Consider the following 5,777-nt stretch of genomic DNA (forward strand, 5'->3'; position numbering starts at 1 on the left):
CGCCCGCTGCGGACAGATCTCTTCCAAACAGGGCGGGGTCGACGTTGAAGCTCAGATGCTTGGCAAGTGAGTTAGAAACGGACGGGCGCCCAGAAACCCCTCAGCACGTCCAGCGGAAGACCCTGCTGTGGCGGCAGGTGGAGACCTGGACGGCTCTGCTCTCTGACGACTGACGCCGCCGCGGCACGCGGAAAAGGCGCTCTTGGGTTTCGACGGCACGTCGGCGCTTTTTGCCTTTTTGCGCGTGACTGTGCGCCACCGAACTTTTCGCAATGCTTTGTTTATTTCATGGACAAGACATTAAATTCAAATTCCAGCTCGGATGAGATTTACTCAGTTCACATCTCGCTGTGGGAACAACTCATTATCGAAGCTCACATTTCTAACGCAGGCGAATGACCCAAACCTTAATGGAAGGTTATGACAAATTTGGCTGGTTCTGAAATCCAGAAATACTCCGTGTCAAAGTTATTTTTGATCTTATATATTTCTCATTGCTGGACAGTTTTGGGAAAGGTTGTGAAAACTATTAATGTGTGTGTGCACATTTCTCAAAGTAATAAAATTGATGAACAGTCCCCGTTCGGCCCCAAGCCATAACTTACTATTTCCCTGTTGATTACCGACATCGCATTTTCTGTGAAACTTGTTTTTGTGTCACACGGGATACAAATGGTGTGTCCAGGCTCTGCTAGGAATTCTTGCGAACCCCCACGCGCACAGAACCTCAGATTGGGTCGTCCGTAATTCCTACCCCGTTTCCTCGCTAGCTGGTTCCGGATATTCAAGAAGTAAAATCTGTGTGGTAGCAGAAAGTCTTTATCCGCCATTAATTTGAAAGAAAATGATATCACTCCGTTCTTCATCTTCAGATAAGCGTTCTGCGGCACTTTTAAAAGTTCAGAGGGCGTCTTCCTCATGGGAGGCCCGCGGTTCTTCCAGGCACTTTATGCACGAGCAGGAGAATTTTAATTGCCGTCCTCTCGCATTCCTCTCCAATCTGAGGTTAGGGTTGAGTATTTCTGAGGCTATAACGTTCCAATAGATAAAACTAAAAGGCAGTTTAAAAAAAAATAATAAATGGGATTTTTAATCTGAATGGATTAAAGTAAGTTGGATTTAAAAAGAAAGTTATAAATTATAACTTAGACCTGATATTTTAATATAAGTACTAGTAGTGTCTTAGATGGCCTGCATATTTTTTTTTCATTTGCATGTCCCTTACAGAATAAAACACCATTAAATTCCTTAGGCCTACTTCATTCCACACTTAGCACATGTTAATGAGTTTACACCTAAAACCACTCACTTCAAAAGTTACCGATAACGACGTGACGATTTTGAATAAAAAGGATGCAGTTTGTAGTTTCATGTATGGGATGGATTTTCGCAGAGGGCCTTTGGGGCTTGGCTCCGGCAGGGCCCACCCAAGGGCGAGTGTGAGCCCTTGGCCTGCGGATCCCGGAGGCACACCGGGGTGGGGAGCAGGGGGAGACCGGGAGGAGAAGGCACGGACGTGGCCGAGCTTGAAACCGGCTCTTCCGAGTGTCTCCCGATGTGAACCTGGACAGTAGCTTGTCTTTTTATCCATTCGTTCGTCTTCGTCCAACACCTATTTGCGGATGCCTACAGGACGCTGAGCGCGGTGTCAGAGCCGGTGCCCGGGGTTGGGCGGAGTGCACGGTTAGGGGCACGGCCCCCCGGCGGCCACGTCTGACCCCGGTTCCTGACGCCCACCGAGGCATCCACGTTAGGGTCCAGCCGCAAACTCAGAGGAAGGTGTCCACATAGAGGCCTTCCACCTCTGACGGCAATGGCCAGTTTGCAGGTTTCCCCAAACTACCCTCGGGCACACTGATTTGATAGAAGGGGTCACAGAACTCACCAGACACTGTCGCACTCGTGGCCGTGCGTGTTACAGGGAAGGGTGCATTAGCACACACCGAGGAGAGTCCAGGAGGGCTCCGAACGCAAAGCTCACGTGCCCTCGGGACACATCGCCCTCCCGGCGAGGACAGGTGACGATGCCCGCAGCGTCCTGCCAGCCGGGAAGGTCACCCGAGCTGTGGCGCCTGACCTTCGAGGGGCCTTCCTCACGCAGGCACGGTCGACTGAGCCATCGATTGCCCACACGGCTAATCTCCACCTCCAGCACCCTCCCCGGAGGTGGCCGGAGGGGCCGCTCCGGATCACCTCACTAGCCCAGACGACCGGGTGTGGCCCTAAGGGTCCACCAGAAATGGCTACGACGCTGTGTCCCTCGAGAAACGAGAAGGCGTTGAAGGTTACTTCCCAGGAAGTGGGGAGTGAGGCCGACCTCCCTTCGGGGCAAAATACTCACCATGTAGTAGCTGGGGGAAAGGGCAGCCAACTCACCAAAGTCCCGGCCACACGTGGTCCATGCAGCCAACTCACCAAAGTCCCGGCCACGTGGGGGAGGGGGGCTTCTTTTCTCCTCCCTCCGGCATCTTCTGGCTGGTCAAGCATCAGATTGGCATGAGACAGACTCACAAGACAAAGTGACCAAGCTTAGTCGCATGTGTACATACGGGGTTCCCTGAGACAGTCCTCATGGGGGAGAGGCTGCGGAGCCCACACCTGAGGGGCTGAGGGAGAGGGCCAGGGCGAGGGGAAGGACGAGGAGGCAGAGAGGCGGCGGGCGCAGACGCGCCAGCGGGAGGCGGGCCCGCGGCGCCCGCAGCAGGTGCAGGCGCGGAGTCGGGGAGGAGCGGGGCGGGGGCCAGGCCGGACGGAGGACGCCCACGGGGAGGGGCCCCCCCGCAACATGTCCAAGTGATACCGGACGCCGCCAGAGGGCTTCGAGAAGAGACTCACTCCAAACTACAGTGGCTCACGACCCCATTGGGACTCTGCCTCACATACAGACGGGGCGCACGGGTGGACACGGGGCCCGCGGTGAGGGGGACGTCGCCTCGCCCAGACGGGGGACTCGGAGCGGTCGGACTTAAGAGGAGGAAGTGGAGGGCTGAGAACCGGCCGGACTCTGACCGTATTTTTTAATGTAAAACTGACAGGGGCCTCCGATGGGTAGGACGAGGGGTGCGAGAGGAGGAGCCGCGGGGGGCAGAGCCGCGAGGGCCCGCGGAGGAGCGCGGTCCCAGGGCACCGCGAGCACCTGCGTCCAGGGCCGGGCGCGGCCGGGCGCGGCTGTGGGGCGGGGGGCGCGCGGACTTTACAGGCCGGGAAGGGCGTGTGGGTGGACTTAGCGTCGGTGGGCATCAGATCCGGGACACGGGACGACAGCAGCGCGTGCGCGGGGTGCGGGGGAGGGGGGAGAGCTGAGCCCGAGGCCCCCACGTTTCATATCCCGGGGAAAGGGGAGGCCAGGAAAGAGCAGCGGAGAGGGCGCCGGGGGTCGTGGCGTCCCGGCCGCGCTGGGAGCGCATTCCGAGGGACACCGACCGGCGCCTCGACGGAGCCGCTGTGGCGCGCGGGGTCACGGCCACGTCGGCCGGGGGCGGCTGGGTCGCAGAGCTGTGGGCGGACGGAGAAACAGGGCCGGAGCTGCACGTGCAGGAGTGGCGAGAGGCGCGCAGACACGGGAGAAACAGTAGCATTTCCCATTTTGGGGGGAAAGGCCCATCGGAAAGGGGCGAATCTCCCGAGCATCGTCCTTGCTCAGGTGGGTGGGGCGAGACCCAGTGCTTCAGTGGCGGGGCGCCCCTTGCTAGGCGCCAGGCTGCTGCTCACCCCGGGAACAACAGGAGACAGAATACTTGCGCATAGAAAACGCGACCACGCCGAATGCGCAGGGTGTGGGCCACGGCCCGGCGTCACCTGCGTTCGCTCCTTCGGTCCCAGACACCCGAAAAGGGAGACGATGCGTTCGCGCCTGTTTTACAGGTGAGCGGTTAGGTGCAGACGGCGTAAGGCGGGCGAGCCCCCTCCATCCGGGGAAGCAGGACTCGATCAGGTGGTTGGACGAGTCTCGCCCTCTGTCTAAACTGCCGGCCGCAGCTGCCGCCCGTGCAGCGAGGTGGGCAGGTGTGACAGGTGGAAGGCTGCCCCAGCGGCTCCCGTCGCTTACCTGAGACAGGAATCGAGGCCATTGCAGAAGGGGGAGGATGGGCGAGCAGGCGAAGGCGGTTGGAGGAGAGAGAGTAAGGGACAAAATAGTAACCCGGAAAGGCAGGTGACGGGATGCGTAGGGAACACGGTATTATGGCCGGTTGTGATTGCAGGACCACCCGAGCTTAATGACCGTAGATGTAAAGCACCGGTCGGCATGGAGACGCTCAGTCGCAGGTGTGCGGGCGCAGCGGGGGACAATGGGCTTCATCACGGCTTCGGTCTGATCGAGAATGGAAGGGATTCGAGAGCGAATTCGAGGGAGCGATTATAATAATCGCTTATGGAATTAAACCCGCGTAAGTAGGAGAGTGCGCGAGGGATGCGAGACAGGAAGGATAGGACCCGTGGGCTGCAGGTCCTGCTTGGGAAGGAAAAAACGAAAACGGACACACCAGCTAGCCCGTGCTCCCGCGAGTGTAGCGAGTCATCTGGAAAACTAGCAGGCGGGGAGGGGAGAGCAGGCTGTATGGAGCTTGGATTGCCGCTGCCTTCATGGACGTATCTGTGATCTGGCCAGAGGAAAGAGCTGGCCGGAGCGTGGTGATGAAGGTCATCGGAGAAGGGGCCGAGGGACCGAGAGGCGAACGCTGAAACCGCCAGGAATCACGAGGAACCGTGTGTGGGCAGTGGAGGAGGCAGGAGCCGGCTTTTCAGTGCAGGACACAGAGTGACCCCGGAGTGTGGCCGATAGCAGCCACAGAGGCGGGAGGTGGTGTCGTCCGGTAACGTGAGATCCAAGGGCTGGAACCTGGGGACCAAAGTCGCCTCTTTGGTCTTCTTGGTGCGTCCCCTCGATAGCTTTTATCTGGCAAAGTTCAGCTCAGCTAGAAAGGGAACAGTCTCTACCTGGCTTTACAGACCTCTGGGGACAGGACGGTTTATAGGACTCTGATCCATACAAGATGACTCTGCTTCTTACGGTGATCAGTGTTGTGGGTATATCCGATTTCCCCTCGTAATGCTGCCATCGTTTCTGACACCAGACCTACTAAGAGCACTTCTTCAAAACTTTTTCCTGGAATCTTTCTGGAATACCTCATTACCATGTTAATCAGGCCACCGATGTCCGTTTAGGGGTATCCCTACGAGGAAGCCATGATTAGGGACAGGTGACGAGGAATAAAAAACACCAGCAGTTAATTCTCCAATGTCAGCCGTGAGAATAAATCATATCGTTTGAGAATCCGAGCGCGTCATAATATGCAGATGGCAAATGGGTTTTATTTTGCATAATCGCTCATCGGTAGTGTCTGCTGAGCTCTGCATTAAAAAGAGTCTGAGGCCAAGTCCGATCTCAACGGGAGGGTGCCGTGCTGGGCTAGCGATGACTGTCACGGCAGCGTGACCTGATCTGATCCACGGCTTTCGTTTGGACGGGGTGAACCAAAGAGGGAGGCTGGCCCAGAGACACTATGAGGACTGCCAAGGTCACGCTGCGCGTTGGAGGTACAGTGCGGGCAGAGGTCTGCCCGGGACGTCGCGGGAGTCATCGGGTCGCGTGTTCGCAAAGCCGGTGCAGTCGGCAAAAGAAGCGATGGTAGAAACGACACTCCACGTGATCAGAGAGACCGGATGCCACCATTTACGGTGTGTGGTGACGCAGAGTTAACCTCACAGGAGGGAAGCCTTCACAGCGAGAAGAGGGGACCTTTGTGCCAGAACACCTCCGTGATCATCCCCAGTGC

The sequence above is a fragment of the Rousettus aegyptiacus genome, unplaced genomic scaffold, assembly GCF_014176215.1.
Source record: "Rousettus aegyptiacus isolate mRouAeg1 unplaced genomic scaffold, mRouAeg1.p scaffold_m13_p_1, whole genome shotgun sequence".
In the NCBI taxonomy this organism is placed as follows: Eukaryota; Metazoa; Chordata; class Mammalia; order Chiroptera; family Pteropodidae; genus Rousettus; species Rousettus aegyptiacus.